Genomic DNA, 22,447 nt, shown 5'->3' on the forward strand with positions numbered 1-22,447 from the left:
TAATTTTTTTTTTTTCTTTTTTTTTATTAACGAATTTTTTTTTTATATATAGTTTTATTTTTAGTTAACACCAACAACACTTTGCTGCTGTCATTTTTACTTGAACGAATCATTCAGACTGATTATGCGAACCGGTTCAACTGATTAATTGAAAAGATTTACTCGAATGAACAATTAATTTGCGAGCTGGACATTGCTACAGCTTTCTCTCCCTTCCAGATACACTTAACCCTGCAGTTGCCCTGCCTCTTTTCTCTCTTTCTCTCCATCTCTCGTTATTTCTCTCTAGCCTCTCACAGCTCAAGTCCCACTCGTCTCATGTCTCTCCATCCTCTTTTCACCTTTCCCATCTCTCCCTCTCAGTTACTTTCAAACTTATTTTCATGCATTTCAGAGATGAGATGAGTACAAGCTCTGAGGGAGGTCTGCAGAGTGTGTACGTGCTGAGGAGTGTTTTTGGGGGAGGTGGTTGGAGAGATTAAAGAAAGGGAGAGCTGTGTGTGAGACACAGCGTTGTGTGTGAAACAGGAGCATTTGTGTGTGTGAGAGAAGGACTTCACAGAGATAGTGAGTGTCTGAACATCATAGAGACCGGGACATTAGAGTGTTTGACCACTTTGAGTGTTTGACGTGTGTGTGTGTGTGTGTGTGTGTGTGTGTGTGTGTGTGTGTGTGTGTGTCTGTGTGTGTGTGTGTGTGCGTGGGTTGAGGGATTTTTTTTATATCCTTCCTTCATGGACACTGAGATTAGTGAGCTGCCTTGATGTCTACAGCGTACATAGACCAATGTGTTTATGGCATGTTTCACGCTGCAAAAAAGAAGAAGAAAAAGAGTGCATATTTATTTCAGTAGTATGTGGTAATATATGAAATAATATTATAATATATGCACTACTGTTCAAAAGTTTGCGGTTGGTAAGATTTTTTGTTTGCTCACAACGTCTGCCTTTATTGGATCAAAAATACAGTAAAAATGGTTATATTGTGAAATATTATTACAATTTAAAATATTTTTCTATTTTAATATATTGTGCAATTTTATTTATTCCTATGATGGCAACGCTGAATTTTCAGAATCATTACTCCAATCTTCAGTGTCACATGATCCTTCAGAAATCATTCTAACATGCTGATTTAGAGCTCAAGAACCATTTCTTATTTCAAAGAATGGTCAAACCAGTTGGTTAGGCCATTGACTCGGCAAGCAAGAAGTTGAATTGGAAAGGTGTTAATACGCTCTCCGACATAGGTGCACAACTTCTTCTTCATCTCAACTTTTGTAATGTTTATTAAAATGAAGCTAACAACTGAAAATCTGTATTAAAAAATGGGTTAAGGGCAGCTGGCTTTAGCTTATTAGTTTCCTTGTTGTGCAGGCAGTTGTCTGTTACATGTTTAGTGCCTTTCCCTAAAGCCGCGGATACACTTAACGACTGTAAGGCCGATTATGAATTTAATTTGATACTTTTGACTGATCATGTCCAAACGCGCATAGTCAGACACAGTTGCGTTCAGTCGGTGTTCACAGTCGTGTTTAAAATCTGCTCCAGTCGTTGGAAACAGTCTGTAAGTGTGTTCAGTTCAGTCTTAGAATGTTTCAGCTATAGTCGTTAAGTGTGTCCTCAGCATAAGAATGTAATATTTCATGTCTTCAAGCCACAGAGCTAAGGACACGAGCAAAGCCTACAGATATAAACACAGGGTATCAGAGGCTGTAGATACATTAACTTAATCTTAAAGGAATCCTATTATTCTTTTCCAGTTCTTCAACTTTAGCTATTGTGTAATGTTGCTGTTTGAGCTTTGTCCTGTAACCTTGCAGATCTTTTTTATGCTCTAAGTACACTCCAAAGGGAGATATTTTATTTAACAGAATCCACTTTCCAAGAACTACAACGAACGGCTTGTTTGGACTTCAATGCGTTTGCTTATAAAGTCATAATGTTACTCATTTAAATAATCCCCGCCCACAGATAACATAAAAAAGGGACGAGGCTTGGTTGAGTTTCTGCGAATGTCAAAGAGATGCTTTTTTTTTCCCACACCGGTTTCAAAACCCCTTTGTTTGGCCTTCTTAAGGCAGACAAACTTACAGTGGTTAAAATTTATTTTGAACACTGTTCCTGAACATTGTAACCCTAACATATTTTATGGAGAACAGCTTGTTTTCTGTTGCTTCTGTAAGCTCTCGCTTTTGTAAGACAGTTCACTGCTCCTTAGGAATTTTAACCGATTACTGTTTGTTACTTTAGTTTTCTGACAAATATCACAATTAAAGGGTGGATAATATCTATAATGTATTAATTACAAAAAAAACACCACTCTGAAACGTCCTGTGAAATCCGTGCTTGCAATGTCCGTGCATGAAATTCGTTCTGCACAGTCCTCTTGTTTTTTAACATTGTCAGGGTCTGAATCAGGCTCGAATTGGTTTAGAAATTTACGCCATCCGTAATATTTACATTAACACTAGAGAAGAACTCGCAGTTATGGAGTTATGGGCCGAACGTTTCCCGAACACGCCCCAAACACAACACACTGGGCCAGCTAACCAATCACAGCACTGTTCGTATTTCGGATGGAAGGGCTTCATCGAAACAGGACCTAGACGATGCGTCTGAGAAAGACTGTGGGGAGAGAGGAGCTGTAATAATGTAAAATATGTGAAAAATAATGAGTTTTTTTTTTTTTTAAGTACACCCCAAAAACAAAATCGTAAAAGGGCATAATAGGACCCCATAGATGTCTAGAGTTCATAAATAACAACAAAATATCCACTGTTATGTTCCTGGCCTAAACCATATGTTATCATCCATTTGGCTTTCCAAACAACCTCTCTTGTGATGATTTTCATTAGGCAAAAAAATAAATAAAAAGAGTTTGACTTACCTCCCACCATTTTTCCTCTTGGTTTGTAAAATGAATAACTCTCATTCATAAGATCACACACAATTATCCCTGGCTCTCCAGAGGAGTTGACACAAATCCACAAATCTTTCTTAATGTTTGCGTTGTGTGCATTTAAGTAATCTTTAAATAATCCCGAGATGAGTAAAGGCACTAAATAAATAAAATGTATTACATATATATAAAAAAAATATATATAAAAAAGGAATTTGTTTTATATTTCATTTTGCATAAAAATGTCATATTAAAAAATATAACATAAAATATAATATATATACAGTATATAATTTTTTTATAGGAGACAAAAATTAAGAAAGTGTCACCCTCTTTGTATCCCTATATCTTTCATTTACTTATTTTACAAATCTAATTTGTTTATTATTACATTTTATATAAAAATAAGTAATATAACACAATTATTTATAACATAAAATATTATATATAATTTTTTATAGGACACAAAAACTATGATTTCGTATCCCTATCTCTTAAAAAAATATGTATATCAATCTTTTTATGAACATTTTTTTTGAATATGTAGCTAATATTTAGTAGTTTTTTTTAATGACATTTATTGAATTTTTGTTTTTCTAATTTCAATATTTTACATACATTTACCTTGTTTAAAGTCCTCGGGGTGAGGAGGTAGATTGGTGAAGGGGCTGTCATAGTTGTTTGACAGCTCACAATCAGACACATATTTTTGTGCTTCTAAACATTTGCCATATTGTTGTAAGAATGCATTTCATAAAGTTCAAGCATCCGAACACTCCAAATGCATCGAATAACTAAGATATATCATATCTGCACCAGATGTGCGTGAGATTCCAGCTAGTAAGTGTGACTGTGTATAGAATCAGAGTCATTTGTTCGTTGTCTCCCACCCCACCCAAAATCTGCAGCACTCCAGTATTATTTCATCTGGTGAACCTGTAAGGGAAAAGACCCAGCCCTTCTCTGATAAGAGATAAGTGACAGGCAGAAATGTGTAGACGGTAGATTAATCTGGTTTTTTTTTTTTTAAACTCACTCAATGCCCAGCAACCAAACACGCTGGCCTGCAAGACCAGAGCTCTTAAGACCGATCAGGAAGTGACTGCTGTGGTTGTTATGCTTTCTACTTGTCAAGGGCCTATTATCCCAGCACGAACGTTTAGTCTTATTAGTAACCCAACGTATGCTTGAGGACAAGGGGCTACTCCCAATGGGGTGCCTGGTCAGAAAATAAAACATGTTCAGTAACTCAATCATTCAACACATTCAACTTGACCAAAAAAATTCTGATTGCTAAGGGGGAAAACATTGAGGACCTGTGCCAATTCACTTGCGTCGAGACATGGGAAAATGGTTGGAGAAGTTGGCCACTGTCTGAATCACCATAGTATGGCACATTCAGTATCCCACAGACCGATAACAGGATGGTAATTCAATTAAGGCATGAAGGCTGTCTCCCATACAGAGATTCAGTATTGTTCGAAAAGATGAAAGTAGCCAATATCCGTCACTTCTCATGCTTCTTATTTTAGATGTGATGGGAATCAGAGAGATGTGACATTTATGAAGGTCTTCTTTCATAGAGAATACTTTCCCAGACCCAGGAACTTTGACTGGCAGATGTTCTGCATGTCTATCCATTAACCATCAATTCGAAGCTCTTCAATACTTATTTTATTTTGATCTTGTTGTTCTTTGAGAAAGATTGAATTGGAATGAATGCAATATAGCTATGTTTCCATCCACCTCTTGGGATATCCTAATGTGCATCATTTGGGATATGAGGTATGCAGAATAATTTTTTGTTATCCAATAAGACGACGATGGAAACACATTTACCGAATAAATCCCTCAATGCACAGCAAAAACTCATGACTTTTCTGAACTGGACTAACCAGTTGCACAGCATCTCAAATGTTGGTTTGATCACTATGAAACCAAGTCATTGAGTATTTATCTCCCAGACCTGTCCCAAACGCCGGTCGTCCGCCTCTGAGGCACAAGTCTGCGTGATGCACAAAAAAGAGACACAGTGGCTTCTTTAATTGCAGAAACGTCCATTTTTATTACAGATATTTTGCACCAGTTTCCCAGAAAGAGACAATTTTGTTCTCTTGAACACAAGAGTGCTTTATTTGCAAATGTTTTATGCGATATTCATAGTAGTTATATTATATTATATTATATTATAGTTAAATTCGCAACTTTGGATGAAACATAGTTTATGAGACCCTTGTAGTTGCCTGGAAATTTGTGTCAAGCTAATCTCAAATTGCACTCGTTTTAAGCATCTTGTGATCTGAATCTGTCAAGGCAACAAAAACCTCATCATAATTTTAAACAAAAACGTTTTCCCACTTGAGTTAACATCTGCAGCCAACTCTTTGAAAAGCGTGCACCACTGCCTGTGACAGTAGACTGGTTTGACAGGACCTCGCATGGGTGAGGAGAGGGCTAGCTGCAGGTGGCACGACGCAGTGCCAGAATCAATTTAACTGTCAGTGCGGAGCAGTGTGAGTACGGGAGGATGCCAAATTGGCACAGCCCGAGCTCTCCGCGAAGGAAGCTCTGGTGTGGGCAGGACCCCAGTTCAAAGCAGAGGTTCCCTGAAGGACTCACATTAGCTTTCTCCAGCTCTGGTCGCTCACCCCCACAGGTACTTACTGCAGAGAGCCTTGTAACCTGCCAAGAGCTGATGTTTTGTCTCTGGTTGGGTACTTGGCTCACATTTATAGGGAAGGCATGTCATGAAAGCATGTCACACTCACCACTCCTGGGCAGAAGAACCATAATTTGTTAAAGTCACTCTTTTCATCTGTGGTTTGGAAAAATAAACTCAGACAGCTGTATGTGATGCTTGTTTGACTTGAGCACAGTTCAGAGCTGAAAAGTTGTTGATGATTACAGATGTAAGGCACTGAACAGCACAAATATGTTTTTGCTTATGTGATTGATGATGTGTGTTATTTTAGAATGTAAACCTAGCTCTCTGTCTGTCTGTCTGTCTGTCTGTCTGTCTGTCTGTCTGTCTGTCTGTCTGTCTGTCTGTCTGTCTGTCTGTCTCTCTCTCTCTCTCTCTCTCTCTCTCTCTCTCTCTCTCTCTCTCTCTCTCTCTCTATATATATATATATATATACATTTTTTTACATATTTTTTATTCTGTAAATGTATGAGTTTGATGATGTTTGTACATTTATGTAAATAAATAATATTTAATAATACATTGTATATTAAAATACATAATTTCAAACATATATTTATGAAATAAAAAGTATTGTTAATTTAGAATGTGTTTAATTTGTATGTACAGGTGAAACTCGAAAAGTTCAGTGCAAAAGTTCATTTATTTCAGTAATTCAACTTAAAAGGTGAAACTAATATATAGACTCATTGCATGCAAAGTGAGATATTTCAAGCCATTATTTGTTATAATTCTGAAAATGTTCATAAGCTGTAAGCCATAATCATCAAAATTCTAACAAATAAAGGCTTGAAATATCTCACTTTGCATGTAATTTTGCACGATATTCTAATTTTTCGAGTTTCACCTGTGTATTTGTCTGCATGAAACATATGAACAGACACAATATAATACAAAATATTATTACTTTTTTATGAATGTTGTTTGTATTTATGTCATTGTTATATACAATTTAGGTCACACTTTAGAGTATAATTCTCACTATAACTATTAACTACGAATTTTGCCTTAATAAACTCCTAAACTTAATAAGGCAGTTGTTAAGTTTAGGAATGGGATAGGATTAAGGATACAGAATAAGGTCATGCAGAATAAAGCATTAATATGTGCTTTGCAAGTACTAATAAACAGCCAATATCCAAGTAATTTGCAAGCTAACATGCAACTAGTGAGAATTGGACCCTAAACTAAAGTCTTACCAAAATTTATATTAAAATTCATTAAAAATTACTTGTTTCTTGCAACAACAACAACAAAAAAAGTTTGATTAGATTGCTAGTTTCTATCAGTGAATAGAGAATGATTTTCACATTTTATTACTTTGTTAAAAATATTTGATCGATCATTGATGCACAGGTGATATTGAATAATTAGCACTGTGATGGCAGTCTTTGTGTTCGACAAAAGCGAAATGTCCAGTGCAACATCATCACTGCAGTCTCGTTCGGGAACTCCGTGTGAAAACAATCCTAACGGATATCTGTTTTTAAACGAGCCTGTTGATGGAGGAGGAGGCGATGAGATCAACACGTAATTATAATCAGCATTAGCTCGCTCCTCTGCTGCCAGCCAGCCTAATTGTGTTGTGTTGGACCTTGTGCCTTCCAACAAGCACTAACAATCACGTTACCACAGAAACACAGACACTGCAGATGCCATGGGGCTTCCTCAAAGTCCTCGTTCCCACTGTTAAATATTAAACAGGTGGTGGGAGCATATGCTCACCTGCTCCCCGGTCATGTGATCATTAGTTATGTGAGCCAACCACCAGAGTGACAGGGGGCTTTGTGGTTAGAGCAGTTTACATTTAGCAAGCTTTGCGGTAAAAGATAATTTATTTACAATGAGTTCATGTGCTGACGGTTTAAACATGCAGATAATAGAATTTACAGATTGTTCTTGGACTGATCTTTAAAAAAAAAATTTTTACAAGTTCTGTCCATTTTAGTAATAAATAAAACATTTATTTTCTGAAATAAAATGTTACATTTTTAAATTAAACTTATTGGTTTCTGTCCAACCATTGAGCTCTTTCTGCTCTTTCACCAAATTGCAATGTCACAAAATCCATGAATTTTGCCTACAACCAATAATTACACCTCGTTCTATCTTTTCAAGAAATGATACTAAAATAATGTACTGTAAAATGTTCAGAATTGTATTTGTTTTAAGGGACCAATTGTAAGATGCTACAGAAAAAAAAAGTCCAGTTAATTGGTTAACTGTAAGTTATTTTTCCTCAATCGGTGAAAAAATTATATTAAGTTTATCATGACAATAATTATACTGTAAAATTCAGTAAACGGTATTACTGTAAGTAGGAATTGCGGTGAAAAACAGTAAAAGGATGTTCACATCAAGTTTAATGATATTTTATTAAAAAAATGTATCATTTTATTTTTGTACATTAAGTTGTTATGTTTAGTTATTGTTTATAGCATTAGTGTATCAGTTTTTTTGTTCAACACATTGCTCAGACTATGTGGTTTTTAGCCATTGTTCATAATCCATTTTTATCTTGTGGCCCTCTATTTTACTACTTATTTTGGTAATTAGTATATTTTAGGGTGCAAAGCAGATTTTAGTCATTGACGTATGTGGATATATTAACTTTATATCAGTACTGATGATGTTGTCAATGTAATTTTGACAACTAGGCTATAGCTGCCAGTTGTTTTTTTGTTTTTTTGTTACTGTACATTTAGCCAGATTTGTTGCCCAGAGTGCTGTCTGAGAAATCTTTTAGCTCTTGCAGACTAAAATGGTTATTGTTAAATGACAAGTAAGTCATCACTGACCCACCGCAAGCATTTTCTTTCATGGAATGCATAATTACATTCTTAGCATCCACACAATTCTCACAGTCGTTTGAGCGGCGAACTCCCTCGGCTTATTCTCGTGCGTCATTGAGACGCTCTAATTTCCACTGTCACACTCTCACTCACTAATTAAAGTATAATTTAAGGATGCTAATTTGAAAAGATTCCACATTAACGCTAAAACTCAACAAACATTTTGCGAAAATATATTTGCACACAAATTGATTTATGGTGCTGCTCTTTTTTCTTCTTAATATCTATGACTTGTTTACGAACGGTGAAAAAAGGCCGTTTCTAATGCCTTAAAAGAAATAGAGATCAGTTAAGCCCTCTCATTGACTTGTTCAGGCCTTTCTCTAAAAGGCCCCAGTTATTTTCGCTTTGATTAGTGTGGTGGTGGTCCCGGTATATCTCTCACTGAGTCTTTGAAACTCAATTCAACATACAAAGGCCATTTTATTTAGGATCCTACATGCATTTGCATGAGCACAATCAAAGCAATTTAGAAGTCACGGCAGCCACTGTCTACATTCTGATCGAGCTGAACCCTGTGTGATGGAGCCAGACCCCCAGTACAAATGGAAACTGTACCAAGAATTAAACATGAGGATGAATCAGCTGATCCAACCTCAAGGTCTTTCCCACACACCCTGCGTTCCTCACAGGAATGTGCAAGAGCTAAGACTCTGCATCCTGCACCCCACTGCTTGCATCTCTGGAACGTGTGGGGTTGCAAAGCTACAATGCATGCTCTGACACGCTGAGGTCACGCAAATAAAGGCCCGAGTCGTGTAAGTAGCTGGTTGATTTTGCATAATTGTGCACTGCACTGACGGGCTTGGCCCATTGTGCCCGAAAGCGAACCACCCTCTCTCATTCTAAGTGGGCCAGGGTTTTGTACATGCCTGAAAGACAGCGATGTAGTCCATGAACTCAAATAATCGAGCTTTTCTTCATCAAACGTGACCGAATTACACACTTCTGTCATGCACTGTCAATAAGATTTAGGTTTATATGGCCGATTTAAATATGGAAATGGCAAGCAGCTAGCCAAAAGCCCTATTGCGATGGTAATTTGTAATGAATATTTCTGATTTCATTATAATAACAAATCACTGGCTTGTGAAACCATTCCTGCGCTGGCACCGCTGTCTGCATTGCTTTTATGCTGTACTGTATAACTATGTCTGACAGATCATATTTAACATTTTCAACTGTGCAGACTACAGGTTTTTTAAGCTTTGCGAGTTGGTTCCCATAGCAGTGTGTGTTGTATGTCTGTTGATTATAAATATGAATTGTAAAAAAAGTTATATTCTTCAACAATCTCCCAGTGCTGCATGTTCTTGATTTCATGCAATACCACAAAATAACGGGGAACTCATGATGACTAGTCAAAACAAATACAATATTCCATTATTCCCAATTACCTAATTAGAGGTTTATGGCACACAAACGTCTTTGGAAACACTGGTTACAGCAATACCTATGGGACCTGAGAGCTTGTTTGCCTCTCACCGCTCTCTCGCTTTATAAATAGACCCAAACAATGGCTCAAAAAAACCATTGTCTACTCAGTAGACCACAAAAGTGTCACAAGCCAGAGAGTGAAAATGACAATGGAGAGTGCCAGAGGAAGAGAGGTCTGGCTCTGAAAAGCTTGTATTCAGCATTAAACAGACATTGTGTTGAAGGACATTGATACTGACATTGATGCACTGATCTCTGGAAAACTGACCACAATTAATGAGCGAAGTATAGTTCTTATATATATATAAAAAAAAAAAAAACATTTACGTCTCGCCTCTTTTTTCCCGTCAGTGAATGTTGACCAGTCAAACACTAAAAGTCTTACTATGACATTTCTGTGACTGATAAGATTAGCGATTCAACATGAAGTAGCTACCTACTTTAAGCATCAAAGGTAAATGTAAATCAAGGTTTAAAAAGACATTAGGCACTTTGAATTGATAATAAATGTATTATAGGTAGATATATGTGCAATTAAAATATATTGAATTATCTGTTCAATTGTTTGTATGTATATATACATTTTATTTAAAAGATATATATTTTTACAGAAGTTAAAGTTAAGTTATATTTGATTCATATTTATACATACTGTGTGTGTATATATATATATATATATATATATATATATAGTGTGTGTGTGTGTGCGTGCGCGTGCGTGTGTGTGTGTTAATAAATGAAGTTGCTTATTGAAATTACACAATCAAAAATCAGGTTGTAAAAATCGCAAACCTCATTTAAAACGTGTAAAACAAAATAGCTCATACAATAATTAGTTTTACCTTGATAATCATGATCTGAAGGTTTTTGCAACTTGCAATTACCATTTATTATTATAATTATAATTATTATGAATAATAATTTATAATAATGACAATAATTTAAGAATTTCAGGTTCTCTTTTGTGGCCTATTTCTGCACTGTGTCACTAAAATAAACTTTAAAAGTACTTGAAACAGACTGAGCAAACTGACTTGTTCGTAATTGCTTTTTTAGTACCCCAGGGGCCTATTTAAAAAGCCAGGGGTCTAACTGACCATTGATGACCAATGAGGGATGAAGCCAAACAACCGGCAACCCTCCATTTGGAAGAGAGCCCTTAGTCTAACATGCAGCATGCAGAACTGCAGGCCTACTCATATGGTTATTTCCATATGATCATGCAGTGCTTTGCTAACACTAAACCAGTCACTTGTTTTCTGTCAGACAGACTCTGTTTCAAATGCTGAGCATTGATTTAAGGCCACACACACTCTGCCCTCTGTTGATGCTTCATGAGTCAACATGCCGGCCTCATGAGAAAGAGTGTCTCACAGACTTTATTTAGACCCTTGAAGAATGTCCGCCTCCCTCCCAGTCAATGCCACAAGTCTTTCACCACATCCAGTATTCCCAAGGTGAATGTACGGGATGCAATATGAAAACAGTTGTTACTTTGTTACTTAGTTGAAAGTTTAAAACAAAAGCTAACAACATAATATAGCCTATATGTTTCTTTCAAATTTAGGGTAATTGTTAGCCATGCTATCAAAGTAACAGTAAAATGTTTAAACAGTGGAGGTGAGAATACTATATGCATATTAAAACAAAAATTAAATAAATAAATTTAAAGTCAACGTGAATTGTCATAGCAACCCAATTTATTCTCAGCAATTTTATGTTAAAAAAAATAGAAAAAAGAGTAAAATAAATGACTTTATTTTATTGATTAGAACATGAATAAAGGCAGGTACACTAGCCATTTGGTTAAGATTTTACAATAAATAGCATGGCGGCATTAGCAGAAAAGGAACTGCTTCAGAGGAAGGGCAATTAAAAATAATAATGATAATTTGAAAAAGTATTATTTCTATATTAGATCACAATACAAACCAATGCAATGGTTCAATTTAAAATTAGGTAATAAAGGAGCCACCGATGACTCATCAATGACATCATGCACTCATCAATTAGCTCAGGGTCACGGTCTCCACACGTGCTTCCCGCGGGTCTGTCGGCGGCAGTTGACTTTCTCACAGGCTGCATGTCATTACGGAGCTATGCGTAACACAAACAATTCCTCGCTCCCAGAGTGTTTATCTCGTGGCACAGAGCACGGTGTGCCCACACATCAAAGTCAGAGGGAACAGACGCTGCTCAGCGGCAGCAGCTGCGCTCGGATCCTGTCCACACCCTTCCTGTTTGCCGCGGTCTACCTTGGGGCTGTTATTTTCCCCACAGAGAGACGATAACCCCCCTCTGCCTCACTCCCTTCACCGGCTTTAACAGCACCACCGACACCGGCCGCTGCAGCCTCGGACACCGCAGCAGAAGCCGCTCGGATGGTCAGACCTCTCTGAGCTCCGGCCCTTGTTTCCTTATTTACCAAAGAGCGGGATTTTGGCTAGTCTAATGCGTATTTACATTGTGGCACAGAAGCTGCAAACTTTTCAAACTGCAAGAGACAATAATTCGTTTTCACACAATTTACTTTTGCCGAAATTATGCTAAATGTCATGTTCGAAACTTCATATTTTTACAACATTTTAATTGAGTATTTTTACATAGCCTGCTACGACCCTACGTGCATATTGTATACACTGTGTGTGTGTGTGTGTGTGTGTGGGTATGCAGTTTTGCAATCGTTCTCCTAAATTTTGCTTTTTACTTGACTTTACATATGTGACCTTGAAGGAATTCAAATGTCCTCAGATTACATTCCTTTGTGGTGCTTGGATTACTTAAATTAATACCTTTTTATGAAGTAAATTGTAACTATAAGGGAATACATTTTGATGTAACTATCCCAAATATATATACACACACATGCATGTACACACACACACACACACACACACACACACACACACACACACACACACACACACACACACACACACATACCATATAGATATAATACAGTATACCTACATATAGGCCTATATAATGAGGGAGACATCATTTTTGATTATTTAAATTATTGCAGTATGAAAACAATTGTTACTTTGCTGAAAGTTCAAAACAAAACCTAGCATAGAAAAGCCTATATACTGTATGTTTCTTTTAAATTTAGGGTAATCGTTAGCCATGCTATCAAGATTATGGCTTGAGAATGCATGAACTAAAAATGTATATTGTGAATGCAATATATAAGTGACTGCTAAATGTAAAAAATGTATCTGTATAAAGGTCTGTGATTTTAATATAAGAAGCAAAAAAAAAAACCTTTAAGTGAAGACTATCCCTAGAAGATCTGTACTCATTATCTGTCACCATCTCAAACTCCCACAGCATTTTCCAGCTCTGGGTCAAGACCCTCATAACGCTGTTTCCTCAATCAGAATGGGTCATGCAGATTTCTCTGTGAGAGAGAGGGCGATTGAGTCTCCAGCTGCCATCACACAAAAACATCTTCACAGGCGTGCGGCAGCAGCAACCGTGGTGAGCTACATCAAACAGGGCTGCTCAGAAACCCCATAGACTTTCAACTTCAGAGCCACATCTAGACTTTTCTTTTGACCCCCTCTGTCTCGTAGACCACCACACAGGGTCAGAGAGCACTGTTACACTGTCCTAGGGACTTTCCGTGCCAGTTCCTCTGTGATGTGTTGGCAAACAATATTTCAATGTTCCATTTAAAGTGCATTAAGTAGTTTTTTGATTATTAAAAAGCCTACACATAAGTTAATTCTTTTTAGAAATGATTCAAATTATGTACTGTTTTCTATCTGTAAATCAATAATTATCTGTAAATTAATAATTAATACTTAATACAGTAGACCACATTTGTGTTAAATGGATATTTGTGCCTTTATAAAGTGTAAAACAAACATCGACACAACGATGTGCTTTGTATGAGAGAAAACACTACGTTCCATTCAAAAGTTTGGGGCGGTAAGATTTTTTTATGTTAACCACAGCTGCATTTATTGGAGCAAAAATACAGTAAAACGTTAATATTGTGGAAATGTTATTACAATTTAAAATAACTGATTTCTATTTCAATATATTTTCAAATTGTAATTTATTCCTGTGATGACAGAGCTGAATTTTCAGCATCATTACTCCAGTCTTCAGTGTCACATGATCCTCTAGAAATCATTATTCTAATATGCTGATTTGATGCCAGTGTCAAAAATGCGATTTTCAATATTAAAATCAATTGTGCTGCTTAATATTTTTGTTTCAAAAATCATAAAACTCATACAGTTTCGCAGACAAGGCTTATGTTTTAACTGAAAGCAACTTAAAATATGTCACTGCCATTGTTTTGTGTTAAGATGCACACCAGTAATGTTTTTTCTAAGGCATGTTTATGAAAGCTACTTTAATGTCCTAATTAAACTAAGGTCATGGCTTGATGTAAGCCCTATCTGTTAAACCAGGCCAAAAAAATATTATATTAATCTCAGAAATGTACAGATTGCACCTTTAATTACAATTAGTAAAGGCCCCTGTGATCATAATCAACACAATAGGCAAAAATACGGTATTTTGGATGGATGATTTTTGCAGATAGTTTTCTATTATTATTTCATTCACTGTTTTAAGTATGTGTTCATTCATATGCAGTTTATCTTCCGGCAGATGGGATGGCAAGCCAATCAGCTATTGTATTTCTTGGGCACCATTGAGATTGACTAATGGAACAGGAGGCATACAGACATGTAGACGACTTTGGTATGTAATGGATTTTTGTTTGCCTTTACATTTTAATCATTGAAGTATTCAAGTTAATTCAGTAGATGAAATACTTTTCTAGTGTGCTACAATTTTTATTTTTTATAAGTCATAAATGCTATTTTAAACACTTTGAATCAGATGTGTCTCATACCTGTGATGTGACATCACACAAACCCTCTCATGTCTTGTTTTATAGTCTATAATTCACTCATGAAAGACCTGACCAGCACCTGTCATGCAAAACACAACAAGCTTTAATTATCACGGAAATGTCATTAAAGATTAGCGTCTGTTACATGTTTTATAACCTTGATATCCAGCTAGTTTAGCTACTGAGGGCTTTTTAGGTGTTCTACAGGGAAGTGCATGGATGTTTGAGTGCAACAGGACGTATCAGCTTGTCCATCAGGATGTGAGTTCTCAGAGGTCTGGAAGCACCTAGTATAATCCAAAGTAAACATTCAGGCTGAAGGAGAGATAGATCCTTATGATAGAAGCAGCTCAGACAGTGAGAGCGTGTGAAGGGTTTGCTTCCCCTTCTTGTCTCAGTCATTAATCATATCAGATTCACAAAGAAGTGTCAAGGGTTGCAGGGATTCCCTAAAATTCCCTCAAACATTTCAAGGAATAGTTCACACAAACATGAAAATGGTCCTGAACCTGCAGAATATACAACATTTTATTAAAGGCTAATCACTGAAATAATGGGCTGCTCAATACACAAAGATATTGCGTGATTGGTGTAATTTGATGGCCATAGTCATTATAAACTGTTATAATATGGAAAAGATATATTCAAAGACTCTTGTCACTAAATAAAAAAATAATATATGGTTTGGAATTTGAACTATCCTTTTAATATCAAATCAAGAACATTGTGAAATATTTAAAATTTAAAATAGCTATTTTCTATTTGAATATTTTAAAATGTAATTTATTTACTGTGAAGACAAAGCTCAGCATTATTACTCCAGTCTTCAGTGTCGCATTTCAGAATTCATTCTAATATGCTAATTTGCTGCTTAAGAAACTTTTTTCTTTCTTTTCTTTTTTTGTAAACAGTGATACTTTATGTCAGGATTCTAAGATACAGTAGAAAGTTCAAAAGAACAGAATTTATTTGAATTTATTTTATCAATTTAATGCATCCTTGCTGAATAACAGTATTAGTTTTAAAAAAAACTGACCCTAAACTTTTGAATAGAAGTGTAATCATGTAAATGAAGCTGATATGTTCTGTTCTTATAGCCATTGATCATTCTTCAGCATGGCAATATATCCTCGGGATGGTCTTTGCCAGCTGCCTGTCATCGCCAACTACTTACCCTGACTGACCCTCTCTGGAAGCCAGCTCTCTGATCTCTGACCGAACGCCAACCTCTGCTGCATTAAAGCCAGAGTGGCCAGAGTAGCTTGACCTGTAATGTAGCTGACCACTATATTACAGGAAGAAAGAAAGTGTGGCTACAAACAATGAAAGCCACAGCTGTCGCCATTCTGTACAGTAGCGCTGCTATCGCACTACACTTCCTTCCAAGATGGCATCGGCTTTATGAATGAGATTGATGTCTTTTGACAAAAATGATATTGGCACCTGGAGACATATTGTTCGACAGAAAAAACGTAGAGTATTTTGCAGCAGTTGGATTGCTGAAATTATCCTGTTGCCTATTCAAAAACTGACCTGCCATTTACAGTCTAAACTTTTTTTAGTCATCATGTAAATAGTTTGCTCAATTAAAGTTGATAATGTTTAGCTTCTGTATTCCTTTTATGAAGTATATACTTGAAACATAAGCAAACAATCAACCCACACAATATTTACACCACAACCCAGTGGCGTGTGGCAGACTACTGAAATGAAAAGTCAAGTCTCTCAGTTTAGGGATATTTTAGTTCTCTAAATCCATTTCATTGTAGTTCATTTTGCTATACTGTTCAAATTTTTACAGTTTATGGATTAAATGCAAAAGAATATATTTTAATCATATGTGACCCTGCACCACAAAACAGGGGTCACATGGGTCAATTTTTCGCAATTGAGATTTATACATCTGGAAGCTGAATAAATAAGCTTTCTATTGATGTATTGTTTGTTAGGATAGGACAATATTTGACTGAGATACAACTATATGAAAATCTGGAATCTGAGGGTGCAAAAAAATGTTTTATATATTTACGGTAGGAAATTTACAAAATATCTTCATGGAACATGATCTTTACTTAATATCCTAATGATTTTTGGCATAAAAGAAAAATCGATAATTTTGACCCATACAATGTATTGTTGGCTATTGCCACAAATATACCAGTGCAACTTGTGACTGATTTTGTGATCCAGGGTCACATATAGTTGGGTCTATCAGCAAGCTTACAATAAGCTATTCTAATTTTAGCTTGTTTGTATGAAAATACCAATTTACTAAATCAGAGGTTCATAATACATGAGGTTAAAAACCTTGCTTAAATTATCCTCCTGCTATTCCCAATTAAATTAATATCTGGAGTTTTGGTGGAGAATTGCTACAGGAGTGAGGTAAGCAGCCATTGATATACCATTCAAAAGTTTGGGATCTGTAAGATTTTCTTTGTTTTTGAAAGAACTCTCTTATGCTCACCAAGGTTGCATTTATTTGATTAAAAATGCTATATTTTAAAATATTATTACAATTTAAAATAACTGTTTTCTATATTAATATATTTTAAAATTGACTCCTGATGGGAAAGCTGCATTTTCAGCATCATTACTCCAGTCTTCTTCAGTCACATGATCCTTCAGAGATCATTCTATTATGCTGATTTGCTGCTCAAGAAAAAATTTTTTTTCTTATTATTATTATTGTTGAAAACAGTTGTGTTGCTTAATATTTTTGTGTAAGTGACCACTATGTCAGCCTTCATGTTTCGTATAGCCTTCATTCAATTTTCAGACTGTGCTTTGTGTATTTCCAAAATATAGTGCACATGGAAGCAAACAACAAACCCACACATTATTTACACCAATACCAGCTTAGGCGCTTGAATAAGATGCTTTCTTGCAGTCAGTACCTATGTGGTAGCATTCCACAGTATGTGTGTCAGTAAAGCCATTTTGCACATAAACTACTGTCAATTACTGAAATACAAAAATATTTTCTGTTCCTCAAAGCAATCTCGTGCAATTGTGTTAAACAGAAAAAAAAATTGTGTATGAAAGGACATAAGAGTGGGTAAATAATGACAAACTGTTTTCTTTTTAGGTGAACTATTCTTTATGCACTTTAAATCGATTAAATTGTGGCTTACAGTTGTATGAAAAGGATTGTCTATTTCTGTGCAAATAACCCATTTTATTGAACTTTTTCAGCTTTGAAAGACAGTGACAAGTCTTCTGCCAATGGGAAAGACAGCGGCAGAGTATCTGTGAGCTGTCGTGGACACCTCTCCCTCTGCGTTTCTCCCGGTGTGAATGTAGCAAGATTCCTGCAGCTGATCGCGGCTCTTCTGATGACAGGTATTTTCCAGGGCTCGGACCCTCAGTCCAGGTTTTCCCCTGCAGGGTGTATGAAGAATTATCCGACGTGTTGCTGATCTGGGGTCTGCGTATGGTCAGCTGGTGGCCCTCACTCAGCTTGATAAGATGAGCTGAGCCTGCTGTTGTCACATTCTCCCCCAGATTCAACAGTGCTGTCTCGGGTGATAACAGTAGGACCAGAAGGCCTGGGGTCAAGCATGTGCGCTACTGCTTTTCAACTGCTCGCACTGATAAGTCAGAGTGTCTGGACTTCCAATACAATGACGGGGTCCAGCCAATCAGACCTAAAATAAACCACACACAGATTTAGGCTAGTTCAAAATTAGTCTGAAATTCTTGAATCTTGAAACTGCATTATCACCTTCAGCTCCCCTTGCCTTTCATTTTAGCCCCCAAAAATCAGCGATTAGGCAATCTGGGATTATGTGAAAACAGTGGCTGGAGAAGGATATCTGAGATTATTTCATTCAGAATCCTACCTTACTAGTTGTGAAAAAAAAGTAATTAGGCAGTAAAAAAAAAAAAAGTCAATCAAGCATGAATTAGCTGTGAGTTCTTGCTCTTAAAGAATTTTTCTTTTTGCTATAACGGCTCATATTCAGATAAGTGGCTCAAACTCTAGATTCATCCATGATTACCATTGTACAAACATTATATTAGGATACACTACCTTTCAAAAGGTTGGAGTCAGTAAGATATATATATAATTTTTTTTTTTAAAGAAACTAATACTTTTAGATATACATCAACGAATATGTTAAAATGGAAAACAGTTATTCTAAATTGTGATCATTTTTCATATATTACTGTTTTACTGTATTTTTCACCAAATAAATGCAGTCTTGGTGAGCCTAAAAGACTTTCATAAACATTAAAAACCACTGCAGTTTTCTCGTCTGCCGCTTTTAACGCTTGAGCTCTTTAAAGCAGAATGGATTCTGATTGGCTGTCAATGTTTTTATCGTTCATCAGCTGGAATAAAATCGTTCTGAAAGAGATTCCAACGTGATCGTTTCTATAGCTGCGGTGTGGACTCTGCTCATTTTTAATATTTAGAAAGATTTTTAGAACTGTCTTTATCGTTATATTTATCGTATGAACCTTGGTGTTAACGGGTCTTAACGCTTTTTCAGATAAACCCACCCTAAAGGTCACATGAAAACAAAATACTCGAAGTGCATTGAATTTCTCTTAACCATGATCAACTTCATTGCCCTTTATTATATAAGTCCATCACTCTGTAGCACACCCATTGCCACTTCACAATCATGGGGAGTGGAAGGATGCTTGCTGATAAAGAACCAGAGGGTGCAGCCCAAAACAACAATATGCAGCATTGTTTATCACCAGTCAGTGACACACCATATCAGTGTTTTGGCTCTGTGGGGTCTTAGCCTGGTAGAGATTAGCAGAAAGCTCTTTCCTGGATCTCTCTCTAACCTTGTGCTTCCTCACTGCCTGTGATACCCAAACGTCTTAAAACTCAGGGAACGATTGGTGAATGGCTTCGGTTCACGGTGTTATTATATTTTGCTGTTTTCCAGAGCACAAGATAAACTGTGCACAAGCTCATGTTTTGAAAAACAAAATTCGCCTTCACAGATAACTTTTAGCAGATAAATGTTAAATGTTAACCCCTATCTTTCAAGAGGGTTATATATCAACTTTAAGTATTTAAATAATATTATAAATAATAAAATACAAACAAGTGATGATTAGCACAGGTGTCCCAAGAGGACACCCCTCCTTTCTTCTGTTTGTTTTTAGTGTTGAAGAGAAGATTATCTTGTTGGCCTTCACTGACTGGTGCCACGTGTGAAAGCATATCTCTTTCTCTGACTGTGGTTGTATCCTGCCATATAGAGTAGTGATTTCACAGTGGTCAGGTCACTTAATGTGTAGCTGATGACTTCCTCTTTCTTGTCTGTTAATTACTTTAACACATTTGCCTGTCTGCTCCGACTGGGGTTGTCCAGGGCAGCTGCTTCCCTGCAAGCAGAGCGAGCCAGAAGCCACTGATATGGGAGCAGAGCCAGACTGCTAATGCAATTGGATTAAACGGTTAAGATTTTCAGTGTCAAACAGAAACATCAGTGCTTTTGTTAAGTGTCGTCTTCTCTTTACTCCTTCCCCGCCATTGACGGAAATTTCTATCATTTGCGAGACGACACTTTCCCGCCGTTCAATTTTCCGGCTTTCCGTGTTTTCACTGTTATACGGTAGGGGGCACTATTAGGCATCTTCTGAAAAAGTACTGAATCTCCTGATCAAAACGCATGCGAGGAAGAAGCAGAAACAAGCGATATCATATGCATTTGTAAGATATTAATCGTATAAATCAAAACTACCTAATGTCGACCCAGGAAGTAGAATTGTGCAACCTTAGGGGGTGTTGATGGACTCAATCTACTCCATCTATGTTTTGATCATCGTCTGAATCCGATTTGGATGTAGTTTTTGACAAAAACACGATTTCCAAAAAAATGTAATCTTAATTTGCTCAATGTTGCTTTTTTATTAAACTTACCCACATTCAAGTGTTGAGAAAAAAAGAATGCACTAAGCTAGAATAAAACTCAATAAAATAATAGAATAAAACCTTTTTTGTTTGTTTAAAAGCAGAGGCTCTGTTCTTTCATGTTCCAATATTCATACAACAAAATATTCTGGGGGCCATGAAAGTTTTGGGGAATGAGTTAAATGAAAATGTTGAAAAATATAGCTAATGACTGCAATTATGTTGTATTAATGTATGAATTATATTACTGTATGTATATGTATGAATTTTTTTATCTTGGTTGTGCGGCATTCAGAATTGAATTGAGAATACTTTTTAAATAAATATTTTTTTTATTGATTTGGTAATTGAATTTGTAATTGTATTTGAATTGAGGTAGCAAACCGGATATGCAATTGTTCAAATTAAATTTAGATTAGATGAATGGATGGATAGATCATATTTAAAAATATATATATATTAACCTTTGTGAACCTGGATGGAAGAACACTCTGATTGCCAAGATTCAGTGCTTTTGTAGAATTCCTTTGAATTAAAAGGGAACCAATTCTAAATTGAAATCTCAATCCTGATTTAGTGCTTTTGACAAAAGTCATGACATACAAACATTTATCCATAATGGATGAGTTTGCTGAACTGAACTAAACTGAAAATTGTTGTATTTCTGTAGGTTGAACTCTAAATGAAGCCTTCTCAGCGCTGCCTTAATACAATGATCAACATGCACTTCTGTGGCTTGTTTGAGTGTTCGGATCAAACGCTCAGAAGGTAAGGAAATTAAAAATGCCTTAATGTTCATTTATTTTAGTATTTAGCTCTAGAACTTTGTCTGAGGAGCTGACCTGTGGGTTCCAAGTTTTGGCAGTGGAAACAAAGCTATTGTGCAAATAACGAAGGTGCCACAGTGAATTAAAGGGATGCAAAACAATATGGTTAACAATGTCTGAACAATGAGAGCTGAATGCAGAAGGGGAAACCTATGGCTTCCTCAAGCTCATGTATCCTGACAGGAAGCTCAGGTCATATGACAGGAAGTAGTGAAGGGGCACCTGTCTGTGTGTGTTCTCACTCCATATATGCAATTTTTGTATTATAAACCCATACCAGTACACACTATAGCAGAGTTAAAAATGTCTTTTAAAGACTGATAAACTTGTTTACATGAGTATTTACTCCCTTGATAGCCATGCAAAATCACCACAATGATGCTGACATAATTCTGACAGACACTTTGTGTTGAGCCAAATGGCACTTGCAGTGCAGATTAGTTTCTTTCTGAGCGTAGCATGCGGGTTGATGAGTGCCGAAGCAAAATGCCAGACACAGTACGATGGAAAGCCGTGACAGAAATACTGCCCTGAATCTGAGAATGGCAGGAAGGGCCCTATTATTCTGACCCATTCTCTTCAGCGTTGGCCCATACGACGCCTGGAGCCTGTCTGCCATGAACTCGCTTCCCAGGATTTCCGACTCACGGTCGGCGCTCCAACTAAAAGCCAAATATTTCACTCCAGAGACGCACAAAGCTTCCTGATATAGGATGCACTTGCTTGTCTCTCTGTGACCTTAAACACTAATAAAGCGCCTATAATATGACTTTGGAGTCAGAAGTCCACAATCCTAGGATATTGTCAGTTTGTGGCTGTTCGCTCTTCCACTGACAGGAAAAATAAACAAATGCCCATTTGTCTCGGACAGATTGGATAACAATGAGAAAGAAGTAGATTATTTACTCAGGGGTTAATTGTTTCAGTTTGGCGCTGAAATGGAACCTTCTTGTGTTTAAATCCAGAAGTCACCAA

General features: G+C 36.5%; 1 long non-coding RNA gene across 1 annotated transcript in view; it reads left to right on the forward strand.

Moving 5' to 3' along the window:
• Window positions 1-22,447, forward strand: part of LOC311304706 — a 41,285-nt gene that overhangs the window by 14,960 nt on the left and 3,878 nt on the right. Inside the window, exons 3-6 of the long non-coding RNA XR_014629942.1 lie at window positions 13,222-13,371; window positions 14,518-14,610; window positions 17,960-18,106; window positions 21,316-21,413. This is a non-coding gene — a long non-coding RNA (uncharacterized lncRNA). The remainder of the gene's footprint in view (window positions 1-13,221; window positions 13,372-14,517; window positions 14,611-17,959; window positions 18,107-21,315; window positions 21,414-22,447) is intronic.

This window comes from Rutilus rutilus, assembly GCF_951802725.1.
Source record: "Rutilus rutilus genome assembly, chromosome: 15".
In the NCBI taxonomy this organism is placed as follows: domain Eukaryota; kingdom Metazoa; phylum Chordata; class Actinopteri; order Cypriniformes; family Leuciscidae; genus Rutilus; species Rutilus rutilus.